The sequence below is a fragment of the Sapajus apella genome, unplaced genomic scaffold (genome assembly GCF_009761245.1).
Source record: "Sapajus apella isolate SASKATOON/1434 unplaced genomic scaffold, GSC_monkey_1.0 scaffold157, whole genome shotgun sequence".
Lineage (NCBI taxonomy): Eukaryota > Metazoa > Chordata > Mammalia > Primates > Cebidae > Sapajus > Sapajus apella.
In genome coordinates, this window is record NW_022437097.1 from 2,473,668 (window position 1) to 2,493,464 (window position 19,797).

General features: G+C 40.1%; 1 pseudogene; it reads right to left on the bottom strand.

Moving 5' to 3' along the window:
- Positions 1-1,874: 1,874 nt before the first annotated feature.
- Positions 1,875-2,985, bottom strand: LOC116541837 (annotated as a pseudogene).
- Positions 2,986-19,797: the final 16,812 nt, after the last annotated feature.

The following is a 19,797-nucleotide window of genomic DNA, read 5'->3' on the forward strand; positions in this document are numbered from 1 at the left end:
GGAGATGAAATCTAAACTTTCTTTCCATGGGGTTTATTTTTTAAAACTAGTCTGTCATTCTTTATGTTTTAATTGCAACATTTAGTTGCTTTACATTTGTTATAATTATTGATATATATTGGTTTTACATCTACCAAATTATTGTGTGATGTATACTTGTTCTGCCTGTTCTATGCTCCTTTTTCTCTCCATTCTTGTCTCTTTTATATTGATCTTTATTCCTTCCTTCCTTCCTTCCTTCCTTCCTTCCTTCCTTCCTTCCTCTCTTTCTCTTTCTTTCTTTCTTTCTTGCAGAGCCTCGCTTTGCTGGCCAGGCTGGAGTCCGGTGGCATGATCAACTGATTCTCCTGCCTCAGCCTCCCTAGTAGCTGGGACTACAGGCACCCACCATCACATCCAGCCAATTTTTGTATTTTTAGTAGAGACAAGATTTCACCACATTGGCCAGGCTGGTCTCGAACTTCTGGCCTCAAGTGATCCCCCTGTGTCGACTTCCCATAGTGCTGGGATCACAGGCATGAACCACCGTGCCCAGCCGATATTGATCTTTTTAATAATTCTACTTTTAATCTTTATTTGCTAGGACATTATACAGCTTTTACTCTTTCTTTGGTGGTTGCCTTAGCGACTACAGCATGCGAATTTTGTCTTGACAAAGTCTAATGTCAACTGGTATTTTTACCCTCTTCCAGTGGGAGGTTTTTAAGCCCTGTAACTCCATATACCTCCCTCCAAATTATATACTTTTGTGGTCTTGTATCTATAAATATTTTAAACTGCACAAGACATTATTTTTGTTTTATATAGTTAACTATTATTTAGAGCTACTAGTTGCTATGCTCTAATATGTCCTTGATAATTTGTGTTGAAAACTCAATCCCCAATTCAACAGTCTTGAGAGGTGGGGCTTTTGGGGAAGAGGGTAGGCGAATGGATTAATGGGTTTGCTGGAGTAGGTCCACTCTCTCTTGCCCTTCTGCCTTCTGCCATGTGAGGGCTCAGCAAGAAGGCTCTCTCCTTGATCTTGAACTTCTCAGCTTCCAGAAATGTGAGGAAATAAATTTCTGTTCTTTATAAATTACCCAGTCTGAGATATTCTGTTATAGCAGCACAAATGAATGAAGACCCTAGCATAATTACTATCTTTATTGCTTTGTATTCCTTCCTCTATTTCTGACCTTCTGCATGGGCTCATTTTCCTTTTACCTGAATACCTTTTAATACTTGTAGTATAGGCTTGCTGGGGATGAATTCTCACTCTATCTTGAAAAAAATCTTTATTTCTACTTCATTCCTGAAGAGCATTTTCACCATTTGTAGATGTTTGCTAAGCCACTATGGCAGCTATTCTCCTTCAGCACATTGAAAATGTCATGTTAGGCCAGGCGCAGCGGCTCACGCCTGTAATCCCAGCACTTTGGGAGGGGAGGCCGAGGGGGGTGGATCACGAGGTCAGGAGTTCGAGACCATCCTGGCCAAGATGGTGAAACCCTGTCTCTACTAAAAATACAAAAATTAGCCGGCTGCAGTGGTGGGCGCCTGTAATTCCAGCTACTCAGGAGGCTGTCAGGAGAATCGCTTGAACCCAGGAGGCAGAGGTTGCAGTGAGCTAAGATCTTGACACTGAGCTCTAGCATGGGTGGCAGAGCAAGACTCCATCTCAAAAAAAAAAAAAAAAAGTCACATTATTGTCTTCTGGATTCCATTGCTTCTACTGAGAAGTAAGCTATTATTTCAGTTGCTGTTCCTTTTAAGATGGTGTCTTTTTTTCCTCTGGCTGCTTTTTTTTCTAAAAATAAACTAGAGATCTGAAGTGATTTTACCTTTATTTCCTTCACTTTAAGCCAATCATGAAATTTCACAGTGATTTCTGGGGTAGGGGCAGAAGGCAGGCAGTACTAAGAATCATCCCTCGGAGGTGCAGGCAGGGTGGACCCTCACTGGGGCAGCTGGAGGAGCACGGACTGCCCCACCAGCAGGCAGGTGATGCTCCGAGAGCTGAGAGCTGGTACACGATGTCCTCAGTAGCTTCCAGCTTGCGCAGCTCCAGCAGGCAGTCCCCTGCGATGGCCAGTGAGCTGGCGATCAACTTGGCGGCCTTGGAGTCACCCTCGGCAGACAGGATGGCCGCCTTTTTCTTCTGCTCAGCCTTTTCCACCACAAATCTGGCCCTCTCTGCTTCCTGATGAGCCACGTATTTCACTTCCATCACTTCTGTGAACTCCTTCCCAAGGTCAGATGTGTCAAGGACACGTGGTCTGGGATGAGCCCAAAGGTGGCTGCTCGCTCAGTAAGGTCGTCGCCCACCTGCCTAGAGACCAGCTCTCTCTGGGCAATTAGTTCTCTAGCATCAAAGCGAGCCACCACTGACTTGAGAATCTCAGTGGTGATGGATGGCAGCACACGCTCATCACAGTCCTCGCAGTTGCTGGTGAAGATTGGAGGAAGCTGGCTAGCTACTGGCCGGAAGAGGATACGCAGTGTGATGTTGACATTCTGTAAATCTTTGCTACCAGTGATGACTGGCGTATTAGGTGGTTGAGAACACCAAAGATAATTGGTTTCTGTACCCATGGGGTGAGAAAGTGAGTCCCTTCCCCTACCACAATGTCCTGTCCTCCACAAACCAGTCAAAGATGACAGCTCTGTGCCCAGCATCCACAGCATGTAAGGCAGAGTTAACCACATCTCCTGCCTGCAACAGCTAAGGCCAGGCCAAACTTGCTAATGAACTCAAACACCTTGCCAGCCATGTTTTCTTCTGCTGGACCCTCTCACAACTGCTTCCATTCTGACCTCCACTAGAATTCCCCTACCACACATACTGTGCATGGCTGAGCACTCCTCCTCTGCCCTGCTCTCTTTCCCTGGCTGCTCTTTAAGAGTTTCTGAACCAGGCTCAGTGGTTCAGGTCTGTAATCTCAGCACTTTGGGAGAACAAGGCAGGCGGATCACGAGATCAGGAGTTCGAGACCAGCCTGACCAACATGGTGAAACCCCATCTCTACTAAAAATACAGAATTACAGGTGTGTGCACCTGTAATCCCAGCTACTTGGGAGGCTGAAGCGGGAGAATTGCTTGAATCAAGGAGGCAGAGGTTGCGGTGAGCCAAGAGTGCGCCATTGTACCCCAGCCTGGGCAACAGAGGGAGACTCTGTCTCAAAAAAAAAAAAAAAAAAAGAGTTTCTGTCTTTCTACCCTGTGCCGTGGCTCATGCCTGTAATCCCAGCAATCCCAGCACATTGTGGGACCGAGCCAGGTGGATCACCTGAGGTCAAGAGTTCAAGACCAGCCTGGCCAACATGGTGAAACCCTGCCTCTACTAAAAATTAAAAATACAAAAATTAGCTGTGCGTGGTGGTGGGCACCAGTTATCCCAGCTACTTGGGAGGCTGAGGTAGGAGAATTGCTTGAACCTGGGAGGTGGAGTTTGCAGTGAGCTGAGATCACACCACTGCACTCTGGCCTGATAAGAGTGAAACTCCGTCTCAAAAAAAAAAAAAAAAAGTTTCCAAGATGGCTGAATAGGAACAGCTCCAGCATGCAGCTCGCAGCAAGATTGATGAAGAAGGTGAGTGATTTCTGCATTTCCGAGTGAGGTATCTGGCACATCTCATTGAGACTGGTTGGACAGTGGGTGCAGCCCAGGAGGGTGAGCCAAAGCAGGGTGGCGTGCCACCTCACCTGAGAAGTGCAAGGGGTCAGAAAACATCCTCTCCTAGCCAAGGGAAGCCATTAAGGACTGTACCCTGCACTCTGTCCCAGATACTGCACTTTTCCCAGGGTCTTCACAGCCCGCAGACCAGGAGATTCCCTCTGATACCTACACTGCCAGGTTTTCAACACAAAACTGGGCAGCCATTTGGGCAGACATTGAGCTGCTGCAGCAACCCAAATGCCCATCAGTGACAGACTGGATAAAGAAAATGTGGCACATATATACCACGGAATACTACACAGCCATAAAAAAGGGTGAGTTCACATCCTTTGCAGGGTCATGGATAAAGCTGGAAACCATCATTCTCAGCAAACTAACACAAGAACAGAAAACCAAACACTGCATGTTCTCACTCATAAGTGGGAGTTGAACAATGAGAACACATGGACCCAGGGTGGGGGGGAACATCACACACCAGGGACTGTTAGGGGGTCGGGGGGTAGGAGATAGGGGAGGGATAGCATTAAGAGAAATACCTAATGTAGATGACGGGGTGATGGATGTAGCAAACAACCATGGCACGTGTATACCTGTGTAAAAAACCTGCACGTTCTGCACATGTACCCCAGAACTTAAGAGTCTAGTAATAATATATATTTTTTTAAGTTTCTGTCTTTCTTGGATTTTCAGCTGTTTTACTCCAATGTGCCTAGGTGAAAATCTTTTCCTATCCTACTTTGGGTTTGTAGGGCTTCTGGAATTGGTTGGACTGATGTCTGTACAAGATTTACTTCTTATGTCACCCCTGATCCATGCACTAGCCTTGTTGCCACAGATTCATATCTGCCCTCTGTGGTGGCTGTTCCCCGATCCTTGTCACATGCGAGTACAACCTGCCAGTGGCTTATCTCACACACTTGCCATGTACGTTCATGTCCTGCCCTGGGGCTTTCCCAGTGGGCTGAGGCATGAGATGCATACCATGGTACCCACTCAGTGCTCACATATACACGACCTTGAAGTGTGGGAGGTATCACGCCACGTAGTGGGCTCTACCCGACGGGAGAGGAAAACTTCTGGATAGTTTTCTCTCCCTCCCTCCTCAGAACCAGATTGTTGAAGTAACAGTTGCTCGTGTACCTTTTCTGATGATGGGTTGTAAGACGAGGTAATAGGTTTGCAATGAGTGTTCGCCCACATTAGTATAACACACTCTACATCTGTACTACGTCCTCCCCTATCTCACATCAGTTTTACCCCACTCTTGTGCTTGTGGGATTACACTTCCCAGTAAAGTGTACCTGTAAGCTTTTGCCTCAAGTTCTGCTTTGTAGAGGGTCTGGGCTATGACGTTTTTAGTCAGTTTGGAAATTTTTCATCTATAAACTCTTCAAATGCTTATTCTGACCCACTTGCTCTTTCCTTTTTTTTCTGGAACTCAAGTGAAATGCATGTTAGTTTTTCTTCCTTCACCACATCCTCTGGGTTTATCATTCTCTCTTATGTAATTTTTATCTGTTTGTCTCTCCACGCTTCATTCAGTTTTTTTTTTCTGTCCTCTCTTATAGTAATTCTCCTTCAAATCTGATGTCAAACTCACCCACTGAATTCTTAGTTTCAGTTATTACACTTTTTAAAGTTCGAGTATTTCTGGGTATTTCTTTTTAAAATCATCTATGTTATTTCTGTACAGTTTTCAGTTTTCTACTGAATTTTCTATTTTAGATTTGCTTACTTGGCTATAGTAAGTATAGTTATTTTAATATCTAGATCTGTTAGTTCCAATATCCAAAACCCCCAACAGATCTAGGTCTATTACTTATGGTTTCTTTTGGTCTTCATGTTGTCTTTCACCTCATGTGCTTGGGTAAATAGGAGTGTGTGGTGGACATCTTATTTGAAAGGTTGTTCACGTAATTTGAGCCCTAGAAGATACCTCTCCCCAGAAAATATCTTCATGTGTTTTGATCAGGTCCCTTTGAGCCCTGTCCTCTTGGGCAGCCTCAATCTGATTTCAGAGACTAGACTTCTATGGGTTACCCCGATCACTGGAAGCTGGCTGTAGTGTGAGGAGGGGCTGCTTTTTTTGTTTGAGTTCACCCTACAGTTGGGGTACTATCATTTACGTAAAAGTGTATGGGGTGGGTGCTAATAGGATATTTCCCTTAGTGAGACCCGGACTCCAACTTTTGAACCCCTTTTACCTTACAGCGGTCAAAAGAATCACTCCTCCTTTTAGCTGGAAAATGTCCTAGAGGTAAATAATCCCAACTGCCAGGACGCCTGTCTTCCAGATTTTTCTAAAATCTAAATGAAATGAAAAACAGGTTGTCAAACTATGCACCAGCAGAGTCAAGCTGGCAATAATTTTTTTCTGTATTGATAAAGAAATATGATAAATATTTCTATGCTTTAGAAATACATAGATAATCCGAAAAGAAGCTAAACATTGCAGCTTCAACTCAATATTATACCCAGAACTACAATTTATCAAGTAAGAAAATGTATCCACTAAGGAAAGTAATCAAAAGTACAGATTATGTTGGAGGTTATTTTGAAAGGACATAATACTAATTCCTAATGTGTGTTTCACAATGACTCTGGTCAAATAATACTTCCTGGGAAACTTTACATTAATAGATGACAAAGCACAGATAACATTAACTCAAATTCACAAGAATCTCTATCTCACAAAGAGAACAAGAGGGGCAATTCTCGTGAACGTTTGCAATTTAACAGCCGGTGCAGTGGCTCACGGCTGTAATCCAAACACTTTGGGAGGCTGAGGCAGGTGGATTACCTGAGATAAGGAGTTTGAGACCAGCCTGGCCAACATGGTGAAACCCCGTTTCTACTAAAAATGCAAAAATTAGCTGGGCTTGGTGGTGTACATCTGTAATCCCAGCTACTTGGGAGGCTGAGGCAGGAGAATCACTTGAACCCAGAAGGCGGAGGTTGCAGTGAGCAGAGATCACACCACTGTACTCCAGCCTGGCAACAGAGTGAGACTGTGTCTCAAAAAAAAAAAAGTTTGCAATTTAACATCTTACCAAATAATATTCTTTGAACTTGATTTATGATGCAAAGCAAAATCCCTTTGTTGCTGTGGGGGAGATGGTACATCACCTTTATTTATTTTTAGATAGATCCTTAGTTAATTACAAGGACTCAAATTAATTAGCATTTTTTACAAAAAGCAGCCTCTGGAGATTGAATTTACTTGCAGTTATGGAGAAAAAACAGACAAGGATATTATCTACTAACAGTGAAATCAAAAGTTATAGCATTTTTCTTCTCTAGTCTCCCATTTTTGTTGTTATAAAACCTAAATCTGCATATGATCTCTTATTACTGGAGCCTCAAATTTGCTTTCTCTTAAATACAAAATGTACAGTTTCAATACTTGCACAAGACAGTTTTGATGCATTCCTTTAAGGCTACAATATATACAACATTTTATCAGTATTACCACTATATACAGGCTTATCATAGTCCACAATATCACTAATATACATTATACAATCCTGAAAGGCCACCGGACCGTGTAGCTCAGTTCCATCTCTCCGACTACTGAAATGTGGTAGTTTCTATTTGAATGTGAATATACAAATCCTAGACAAGTTCTAATTGACAAGAATTTTGATATCATATTAATTGCCAATAAGAGCAGACACTACTCCTCTATCGATTAAGGTGAAATCTAGAGTCAATAACTTCCAAAGGACCATGGCCCTAATGGCCACCGTGCCAATACTGAGCAGATTTTAGTGAAGTACTGAGGCATTGCCAGATTGTTCCAAAAAGTTAACTGTGATCCTCAATCCTTGAACAGAATGTAAAACTCCATTTGATGAAAACTTTCTATTCTATTCTTCCAAACTGTAGTGTTTCATTTATGTCATGGAAGCTGTGAACCTTTTCAACATGGAGAGTCGGGAGATGACTTGGGTTGGAGGTTCTATAACATACATGTAGAAGATGAACATATAATTTCTCATTCAAACTGGGATACTTCTGAAAGCATAACGTACTATGAATATTTATACTGAGATATAAGGTACAAACTGAAATTCGACAAAAGCAAACAGTACTGTGCAAACTGAAACTAGACTCACCCTACCCATAATGCAAGAAATGGACCAATGCACGGTAAACACTCTCAAGCACACTATCCACAAATATAATAGGCGGTCTTATGAGTTGTAATAAAGTTCAAGTTTCATCCCAAGAACAAAAAAGAAATCTACTTTGCAAGGATCATATTTTTAGCACAGCCTAGGCCGGGCACCACTATTGATACATCACAACAACCCAGGAACACCGTTTTTTCCTCAACAAGACGAAGCAGACGAGTACGAATTATGCAAAATCAGAACTCTGCTGTACCCAAATCAATATTTAGCTAGATGTTTGCCTTCCTTTGCCCAACCATCACACCTATCATCCCAGATGCAAGGCAAGGCATCAGAGGGATTCTGCACACAGTGAAGAATGGTGTATAATAGCAGATATAGGAATGAGAGATATTTATAACTTTTGCACATTGATACAACAATCAAAAATGTATTGTTATTGTATTCACAGGCTATCAACTCGTGTAAGTGTGTCTTGGTTACCAGTCATGGTCACCAGTTCTGGCCCCACCTTTTAGAGAAGGTCAACTTTACTCTTTTCTTGACAGAGAACCTTGATCGTCTTAAAATTGTGAATTAAGTTCAGGTAGAATGCTGTGGTATCAAGCAAATATCAGGGTACTGGATTGCTGACACACACTTTTTACTCTTTGTTAATAGAAGAGAGAATTAACAATCTTACTCAATCTCTGCATTGTATAAAAGATCCCAAGATAGGACTTATTTTCAGATCTGATCTCAGTTCACAGACAAGCAGAGCAGCTTTGACAAGACTGTAGAGAATTCCAGACAAAGAACTAGGAATGGAAGCATCCCAGTAATATCTAAGTGTTTCTTTCTTTTTTTTTTTTTTTTGAGACGGAGTTTCGCTCTCGTTACCCCAGGCTGGAGTGCAATGGCGCGATCTCGGCTCACCGCAGCCTCCGCCTCCTGGGTTCAGGCAATTCTCCTGCCTCAGCCTCCTGAGTAGCTGGGATTACAGGCACGCGCCACCATGCCCAGCTGATTTTTTGTATTTTTAGTAGAGACGGGGTTTCACCATGTTGACCAGGATGGTCTCGATCTCTTGACCTTGTGATCCACCTGCCTCGGCCTCCCAAAGTGCTAGGATTACAGGCGTGAGCCACCGCGCCCGGCCCATATCTAAGTATTTCTAGTATGCTCCTCGGGTTACACGAGCAAGGTGAGGAGTATACCTTGGTGTTGCCAGGTAGCTCCAGAGGATACAGCAAAGAACCGCAAAGACGTCTAAGAACAAGAAATAGCCATAACCATGGCTGGATTATTAACAACAGAGTGATAACATTTTATAACAGCTACAGCCAAAGGTGAAATGCTCCAGTAGAATTTTTTTTTAATGTGCAAATCTAAAAGTTGAACAAATTCCTATCTACAACTTTGTAGAGACATAATTTATAGTCAGTAAACTGCACAAATGAAGAGTTGTACAATGTACAGGGTACAGGCCTACAATTTGATGAGTTTTGACAAATTGCATGCACCTTTGAAACATTTCCTGCAATCAAGGTAACTGAACCTTTTCATTCTTCTGCCCTCTTTGCTCTCCACCTCTGCTTTTAGCCCACATCCTGCAACCAGCCACGATTGCTGTGTGTACTATAGAATAGGTTACATTTTCTAGAATTTTATATACAAGAAAGCATACACTATATGCTCTTTTGTGTCTGGCTTCCTTTACTTGGCATAATGATTTGCCGTGACCTTTGCCTTGATTACTGTAGCTTTCTACAGTAAGTTTTGAAATTGGATAGTGTAAGTCTTCTAGCTTTTTCTTTTTAGAAATTACATTGATGATTTAGTCATTTGAATTTATGTATACGTTTTAGAATGTATACATAAATGTATACGTTTTAGAATCAGCTCTTAATTTCTATTTAAAAACCTGCTGTATTTTTTTAATTAGGATTGCATTGAATCTATAGATCTATTTGGTAGAATTGTGATTTTAAGAATATTGAGTCTTCTAATCTACGGACATAATATGTCTCCATTTATCTAGGTCTTTAATTTCTGTAAATAATGTCTTGTAATTTTCAGTGCAGAGATTTTTGACTTTTTTGTTAGATTAATTTCTAAATTTTATGTTTTGCGGAGGCACTAGGGTAAGTGGAATTTAAAAAATATTTTCCAGTTGTTTGCTGCTACTATATAAACACGGAACTGATTTCGTATGTTGTTTACTGTGTATTATGCAACCTTGACACATTCACTCATTAGTACTTACAGATTTTTTTTTTTACTTTAAGTTCTGGGGTACATGTGCAGATTGTGCAGGATTGTTACATAGGTATACACATGTCATGGTGGTTTGCTGCATCCATCTCCCCGCCATCTACATTAGGTATTTTTCCTGTTATTCCTCCCCAATCTCTCCACCCTTTCCTATCCCTCCCCTAGTTTTCTCACCCAGCCCTGGTGTGTGATGTTTCTTTTTTTTTTTTTTTTTTTTTTTTTTGTGACGGAGCCTTGCTTTGTCGCCCAGGTGCCCTTTTTTTAATGGCTCTGTAGTATTCCATGATGTATCTGTGCCACATTTTCTTTAAGCAGTCTATCATTGATGGGCATTTGGGTTGGTTCCAAGTCTTTGCTATTGTGAACAGTGCCACAGTAAAATACATGTGCATGTGTCTTTGTAATAGAACAATTTATAATCCTTTGGGTATATACCCAGTAATTGGATTGCTTAGTCAAATAGTATTTCTGTTTCTAGATCCTTGAGGAATTGCCACACTGTCTTCCACAATAGTTGAACTGATTTACACTCCCACCAACAGTGTAAAAGCATTCCTGTTTCTCCACATCCTCTCAAGCATCTGTTGTCTCCAGATTTTTTAATGATCACCATTCTAACTGGCATGAGATGGTATCTCAATGTGGTTTTGATTTGAATTTCTCTAATGACCAGTGACAATGGGCATTTTTTCATATGTTTGTTGGCTGCATAAATGTCTTCTTTTGAAAAGTGTCTGTTCATATCCTTTGCCCACTTTTTAATACAGTTGTTTTTTTTTCTTGTAAATTTGTTTAAGTTCTTTGTAGATTCTTGATATTACACCTTTGTTAGATGGGTAGATTGCAAAAATTTTTTCCCATTCTGTTGGTTGCCAGTTCACTCTAATGATAGTTTCTTTTGCTGTGCAGAAACTCTTAAGTTTAATTAGATCCCACTCGTCAATTTTGGCGTTTGTTGCCATTGCTTTTTGTGTTTTAGTCGTGAAGTCCTTTCCTATGATCTATGTCTTGAATGGTATTGCCAAGGTTTTCTTTTAGGGTTTTTATGGTGTTAGGTCTTATGTTTAAGTCTTTAATCCATCTGGGTTAATTTTTGTATAAGGTGTAAGGAATGGGTCCAATTTTAGCTTTCTGCACATGGTTACTCAGTTTTCTCAAAACCATTTATTAAACAGGGAATCCTTTTCTCATTGCTTGATGTCAGGCTTGTCAAAGATCAGATGGTTGTAGATCTGTGGCATTACTTCCAAGGCCTCTGTTCTATTCCATTGGTCTATATCTCTGTTTTGATACCAGTACCATGCAGTTTTGATTACCATAGCTTTGTAGTATAGTTTGAAGTCAGATAGCATGATGCCTCCAGCTTTGTTCTTTTTGCTTAGGATTGTCAAATTCTGTAGACATCAATAGCAATGCTTTCTCCCAAGTTGGGAACAAGGCAAGAATGTCTGCTAGCATCACTTTTATTCAACATAGAGATAAAATTTCTAGCCACTACAATAAGGCAATAAAAGAAAATAAAACGCATACCATTTGGAAAAGAAAAAATAAAATGTTTTCATTTGAAGATGACTTGATATCTACATAGAAAATCCCCCCCAAAATCTACAAAAGTACTCTAAGAATTAATAAAATAAGTTCAACAAGGTTGCAGGACATGGGATAAACATACAAAAATAACTTCTATTTCCAGGCTGGGCACAATGACTCAGACCTATAATCCTGGAATTTTGGGAGGCTGAGGCGAGTGGATCACCTGAGGTCAGGAGTTTGAAACCAGCCTGGACAACATAGCAAAATTCTGTCTCTACTAAAAATACAAAAATTAGCTGGACATGGTGGCAGGCACCTGTAATGTCAGCTACTCAGGAGGCTGAGGCAGGAGAATCATGTGATCCCAGGAGGCAGAGCTTGCAGTGAGCTGAGATCATGCCACTGCACTCCAGATTAGGCAACAAGAGCAAAACTCCCTCTCAAAAATAAATAAATAAATAAATATTGTATTTCTATACACTAGCAGTAAGACATGTAGACATTATGCAGACATCAAAATTTGAAATACAATTCCATTTAAAATTGCTCAAAAAAGAGAGAAATTTTCAGGTGTAAATGTAACAAAACTGTATTGGATTTGCATGCTGAAACTACACAATGCCAAAGAAAGAAATCAAAGAAGATCAGAACAAATGAAAATACATATAGTGTTCATGGACTGGAAGAGTCAACATATAAAATGTTCATTCTTCCCAAATTGATATGCAGGTTTGACTTAATTTCTATCAAAATCCCAGGAAAGCTTTTCTGTAGAATTAGACAAGGATTTACATGAAAAGTTTTTTTAAAAATATAATGGAATAGCCAAAACAGTTTTGAAGAAAAAGAACAAATGGGAGGAACAAGTCTACTTGCTTTCAAGACTTTTTTTTTTTTTTCCGAGACAGAGTTTTGCTCTTGTTGTCAAGGATGGAGTGCTATGGTGTGATCTCAGTTCACCACAACCTCCACCTCCCAGGTTCAAGAGATTCTCCTGCCTCAGCCTCCCAAGTAGCTGGGGTTACAGGCACGTGCCACCATGCTCAGTTAATTTTGAATTTTTAGTAGAGATGGGGTTTCACCATGTTGGTCAGGCTGGTCTCCAACTCCTGACCTCAGGTGATCTCTCCACCTCGGCCTCCCAAAGTGCTGGCATTACAGATATAAGCCACAGTGCCTGGCCTCAAGACTTATTATATAGGTATAGTAATCAAGACTGTGTGATGCTGTGGAGAGACACACACATAAATCAATGGAACAGAACAGAGAACTCAGGATTATATCCAAACAAATGTAGTCAGCTGATTTTGACAAAGCAATTCAGTGAAAGAATGATAGCTTTTTTGACAAATGGTGCTGTACCAGTTGGACATCCACAGACAAAAACAAACATACAAACAAACAAAAGACAAAAAACTCTGGCCTAAGTCTCACAACTTATACAAAAATAAATGTAAATGAATTACAGACAAATATAAAATATAAAATCATAAAGGGCCGGGTGCGGTGGCTCATGCCTGTAATCTCAGCTCTTTGGGAGCTAAGGCAGGTGGATCACCTGAGGTCGAGTTCAAAACCAGCCTGGCCAACATGGTGAAATCCCAACTCTAATAAAAACACAAAATTAGCTGGGCGTGGTGGCGCATGCCTGTAATTCCAGCTACGTGGGAGGCTGAGGCAAGAAAATCACTGGAACCTGGGAGGCAGAGGTTGCAGTGAGCTAAAATTACACCATTGCACTCCAGCCTCGGTGACAAGAGTGAAACTCCATCTCAAAAAAAAAAAAATTATTAAGCTTTTAGAAATAAGTGTAGCAGAAAATCTTTGGGATTTAGAGCTAGGCAAGGAAACTTCAGACCTGATACTAAAAGCATGACCCAAAAAAGGGAAGATTAATAAATTGCACTTCATCACAATGAAAAACCTTTGCTCTGTGAAAGAACCTGATAAAATAATTTAAAAAGCAAGTTACTTACTGAAAGAAAATATTTGCAAATTATGTATCTCACAAAGGAATATCTAGAATATATGAAGAATACTCACAAATCAGTAAAAAAGCAAACAATCCACATAAAATATGGGAAAAGAATGTAAAGAAATATTTCACTGAACAAGGTATACAGACAACTATATGTACTTGAGAAGATGTTCAACATTATTAGCAATTAGGGAAATGAAAATTAAAACCACAATGAGTGATCGCTACACACCTATTAGAATATCTAAAATAAAAAATAGTAACAATATAAAATGCTGGTGAGGATGTAGAAAAATTGGATTACTCTTATATTGCTGACGGAAATGTAAAATGGTACAGCAAACTCTGGGAAACTGACAGTTTCGTTTTTTTTTTTCCCATTTATTTATTTTATTGCATTTTAGGTTTTGCGGTACATGTGAAGAACACGCAAGATTGTTGCATACAGTTTCTTAAAATGCAGCATGCACCTTAACTACAATCCAACAATTGCACTCCTGGACATTTATTCCATAGAAAACCTACAGCCGGGCATGGTGGCTCACACCTGTAATCCCAGCACTTTGGGAGGCTGAGGCAGGTGGATTACTTAAGGTCAGGAGTTCAAGACTAGCCTGGCCAACATAGTGAAACCCTGTCTCTACCAAAAGAACAAAAATTAGCTGGGCGTGGTGGCAGGTGCTTGTAATTCCAGCTACTCAGGAGGCTGAGGTAGGAGAATTGCTTGAACCTGGGAGGCGAGGGTTGCAGTGAGCTGAGATGGTGCCACTGCACTCCAGCCTGGGTGATAGAGTGAGATTCTGTCTCAAAAAAAAAAAAAGAAAGAAAAAGAAAAAGAGAAAGAAAAAAAAACAAGAATTCATCAGTAGGCTAGGTGCAGTGGCTTATGACTGTAATCCCAGCACTTTGGGTGGCTGAGGTGGGCAGATCACTTGAGCCCAGGAATTCAAGACTAGCCTAGGCAACACAGTGAAACTCTGTCTCTATAAAAATTAGCTGGGTGTGGTTCTACAGGTGTGCTCACCTGTAGAACCAGATACTTGGGAGGCTGAGGTGGGAGGATTGCTTGAGGCTGGGAGGCGAAAGTTGCAATGAGTCAAGACTGTGCCACAGAACTCCAGCCTGAGCAACAGAGCAAGACTCCATCTCAAAAAAAAAAAAAAAAAGATTCATCAGTACATCCGTTATGAAAAACAGTATGGAGGTTTCTCAAAAAATTAAAAATAGAACTACCATATGATCCAGCAATCTCACTATGGGGTATGTTTCCAGAGGAAATGAAATCAGTATGTTGAAGAGATATTTGCACTCCCGTGTTCATTCCAGTGCTATTCACAATAGCCAAGTTATAGAATCCACCTAACTGTCCATTACCTGATGAATGGATAAAGAAAATGTGGTATATATGCACAATGGAATATTATTCTGCCTTTAAAAAGATGGAAATCTTGTCATTTGAGACAACATGTATGATCCAGGAAGACATCATGTTAAGTCAAATAAGCCACATATAGAAAGGCAAATACTGCATGATCTCACTTATATGTGAAATCTAAGAAAGAGGGACTCATGGAAGCAGAGTAGCATGGTGGTTACTGAGGGCTGGGTGGTAAGGGGATAGAAGAGATGTTGGTCAAAATATAGAAAATTTCAGTCAGATAGAAGGAATATGTTCAAGAGATCCATGCTGCAATGTGCTAACTACAGGTAATAACAATGTATTATATACTTACAATTGCAAAGAGGGTAGATTTTAAGTGTTCTGACTGCAAAAAAAATGATAAATATAAGGTAACGCATATGTTAATTAGCTCAATTTAGCCATTCCACAGTATGCACATATATCTCAAAACATCATGTTGTATACTATAAGTAAATACAATTATATTTGTCAGTTTAAAATAATAGGAAAAAAACTTATTAGAAAAATAAAACACCCAAAAGCATCACCAGGAATGTGGTGTTGATCCTGGAGAATCTCTGTAGGTCCACATAATCTTCAGTAGTGCTTGAAATTTGCAAGAGCCAATTTTATAACAATGATAGTTTAATAATTCAGTTTAACTGAGTTCATATTTACTTTTACATACTTTAAAATAATGGTATAAGGAATAAATACAGTCATGTAAGGAATAAAAATGTCACATGATGTTTCAGTCAATGACAGACCACATGTACAACCGTGGTCCCACAAGACCATAATACTCATTTTTACTATTCATTTTCTATGTTTAGATATGTTTCAATACATAAGTACTTATCATTGTACTGCAACTGCCTGCATTATTCAGTACAGTAACATGTTGACAGATTTGTAGCCTAGGAGCAAGAGGCTATACCACAGGATACGGTTTGGCTGTGTCCCCACCCAAATCTCATTTTGAATTGTAGCTCCCAAAATCCCCATGTGTTGAGGGAGGGACCCAATGGGAGGTAATTGAATCATGGGGGCAAGTTATTACCTTGCTGTTCTCATAATAGTGAATAAGTCTCACAAGATCTGAGAGCTTTATAAAGGTCAGTTCCTGTGCACATGCTCTCTTGCCTGCTGCCATGTAAGACATGCCTTTGCTCCTCCTTCATCTTCCACCATAATTGTGAGGCCTCCTCAGCCATGTGGAACTGTGAGTTCATTAAACTTCTTTTTCTTTATAAATTACCTAGTCTCAGGTATGCCTGTATTAGCAGTGTGAGAATGAACTACTGCACCATATAGCTTAGTTGTGTAGTAGGCTATACCATCGTGGTTTGTGTAATTACACTCTATCATGATGACAGAAAAATGAAATTGCCTGACAATGCATTTCTCAGAAAGTGTCCCCTTCATTAAGTGATGCATGACCATATAACAAATTTAAGCAGTTATAATTACTGGACTTCCTGCCAAAAAACAAATTCAAACTTTACAATTTCATGTCTGCATTTAATTTTTGCACCATGGTAAAAATCCAGAGAAGACATTTAGCCATTTTTTAACCCCAATTCATAAAATAAACTTAAGTAAACTTAGCTAATTCTTTTTTTTCTCCAGGAACATCAGTAAAGGGGATTAACTAATTCTTAATATAGAATTATTCAAAATAATTTTATAGTCTAGTAGTAAAACTCTGTAAGTCTTAGCAAAAGGTCTTATACAGAAAAGCTCTTGAAGACTTCTTACAACTAATAATTGTTGGTCTAATGTCAAGTATGCTAACATGCATTTCTTTGGTCTTGATCTTATAACTGATTAGTAGGGATATTGAGCAATACTTCAATAAACCATAGTTACATTTTTATTTGGTAAGGATAATATTTACCTTTTTTTTTTTTTTTGAGATGGAGTTTTGCTCTCGTTACCCAGGCTGGAGTGCAATGGCGCGATCTCGGCTCACCACAACCTCCGCCTCCTGGGTTCAGGCAATTCTCCTGCCTCAGCCTCCTCAGTAGCTGGGATTACAGGCACGCGCCACCATGCCTAGCTAATGTTTTTGTATTTTTAGTAGAGACGGAGTTTCACCATGTTGACCAGGATGGTCTCGATCTCTTGACCTTGTGATCCACCCGCCTCGGCCTCCCAAAGTGCTGGGATTACAGGCATGAGCCACCATGCCCAGCCCTAAGATAATATTTATCTTTAAGCAAAAGTCTCATAACTCAATTGAATAATTGATTTTCACATGGAATAAAAAAAGAATCTTTTCCAAAGTAAAACCATTGCAAAATTTAGTTCTCTGAAGACTGATCTTTTTAATTTATTCTAAAGCATTTGTGCAAATTATAGAGCAAAATTTACTGCTTGGCTCTCCCATGAAGTTTATAATTTTATTTCTACCACGCTGAAAAGTTTTTCTTAAAGAGCTCATATAAAGCTGTAAGAGTTTTGACTTCATTTGTTTCTTTGCTTTTTTTTTTCATTTATTTTCTTTCTGGAAGTCTTTGAGACCTCATGCTTTAAATCGGTATCAGTACTTATTACTGTCCAGGACCCAATCAAAATAAGAGCTTCATTAAATCTGAGACTTGATAACCTTACTTGCCAACTGTCTATGGAGTGACCATCCTGTCTTGTTTAAAAGTAGCTTCTGAGGTAAATACATTTTGTTTTCCATCGGTGGCATATCTATACTAAACCTGTACAGATTCCTTATCCAGGTGGGGAAAATTATTCACAAAGCAGAAACAGCCTATAACAATCTGACTTTAAGGAGGCCCTCCTTGGAGAACAAGAGCTCATATTCCTATGTTTGAGAGAGCGAACTTTAGTGGGGATCTCAGTAGGGTGATTTTAAAGTTGTTCAACTATGAATACAGCAGATGTCAGAATGACCAGATGGATGCCAAACCAGCACATACCAGCAGCATGTCAGAGCCAGAGCCCAACCAAAACAGGTACCGGTTTCTGACTAAGGAATTCTTAAATGAGCAGTTTATAATAGAAGTTATTTTTTCCCTATTTCATTATGGACTTTAAAAAACAGATGAGTTTGATCAATTAAATTTTCAGAGCACCAGCAGGATCTCACTCTGTTGCCTCAGCCGGTCTCAAACTCCTGGCCTCAAGTGATCCTCACACCTCAGCCTCCCAAAATGCTGGGATTACAGGAATGAGCCACCACACCTGGCCAAAGCCAGCTCTTAATGCGAAGATTTCAAAGCCTCACAGAAAAACCTGTTACCAGCATTCCAGGGGTTCCCCCTACAGCTTGGATTGGTTCGCTTTTGTATTTCTAAGATTTATCTATTCCTCTGAAGGAAAGAAACAGATCAATCCTGAACCAGTTTTAGGTTGCTTGACTAGAATTTAAGAAGGAAAAGGTTTTTGTGTCTACATGCTATTTTACCTGGAGTTCAAATTTTAAAACACGAGAGAATGAATGCATTCATACTGATGTTCTAGCTTCCCAGGAACCAGTCTTTCTCTCAGCATTTATCCTCCAGGTGGCAGCAGTCCCTGTTACCAAAGGTGATTTTGTCAGCTCTGGTTTTGTGTCTGGGCGTCTCTTCATGATGTACATCCCAGTTCAACCACGGTGGATGCAAACACACGCTTCCAGAATGAAATCTAAAGAACACGTATCACCTAAATTCTAACCCAAACAACTCTCAAACCCAGAATGTAGTCTCCCAAGTAGCTGTAATTATGAGTGGTTGTCTTACCAGATGTGGCAGAAACTACTAGCTAATGCATTTCCCCCTCCTTAATGGCACTGTTAGAATACCTTTCCTAGCTTTCCTTACAGTTAGATGTGACTATGTGACTGAATTTTGCTGATGGATAGCAAGTGGAGGTGACTTTACAGAAGTAAGTTTATGCCATGCATCCCCCTTTCCACTTCTGCCATCTTGTTGCAGACAAGAGACCCTAAATCAGAGCCACAAGATGGAAGAGCCTGGTTTCCTGAGTCACCTCCTAGAGAACAAACACCCACATCCCATTGCCCAGGACTGTTATGTGAGTGAGAATTCTCATTCTTTTGTGGTTGAGTCACTGTACATCTTGGGATTTCTTTGTTATAGCAATTTAGCCCACCTTAACATTATATTTGATAAATGATTACTCTGGAGATAATGTTAAAATTGACATTACTGAATTTTCTTCTGCATATACAAGTGTGATCAATATGGACATCTTTTGGATTATCTTAATCTCTCCTATAAAATAATACTTTGCATGTAATGCAAAATGTTTTTTTCAAAAGGATTATAAAACTTACCTTTTTATTTTCAATTTTCATAAAGGTGGTTTCCAAATATTGTCAAAGAATATTCTAGAATGAGTGTTTTTAATAAGAAAAGAATGTTCGTTCATTTAGTGTAGATCCCTACCTCTGGGTTTGCCTATATTCGAACACTGAAGAAATAAGTTACATGCATAAATAACATTAGCAAAATAATTAGTGATAGCTTCCAAAAACTGATTTCAAAAATTATTCAGAGGCCGGGCGCGGTGGCTCAAGCCTGTAATCCCAGCACTTTGGGAGGCCGAGGCGGGTGGATCACGAGGTCAAGAGATCGAGACCATCCTGGTCAACATGGTGAAACCCCGTCTCTACTAAAAATACAAAAACATTAGCTGGGCATGGTGATGCGTGCCTGTAATCCCAGCTACTCAGGAGGCTGAGGCAGGAGAATTGCCTGAACCCAGGAGGCGGAGGTTGCGGTGAGCCGAGGTTGCGCCATTGCACTCCAGCCTGGGTAACAAGAGTGAAACTCCGTCTCAAAAAAAAAATAATAATAAAAATTAAAAAAAAATAAAAAT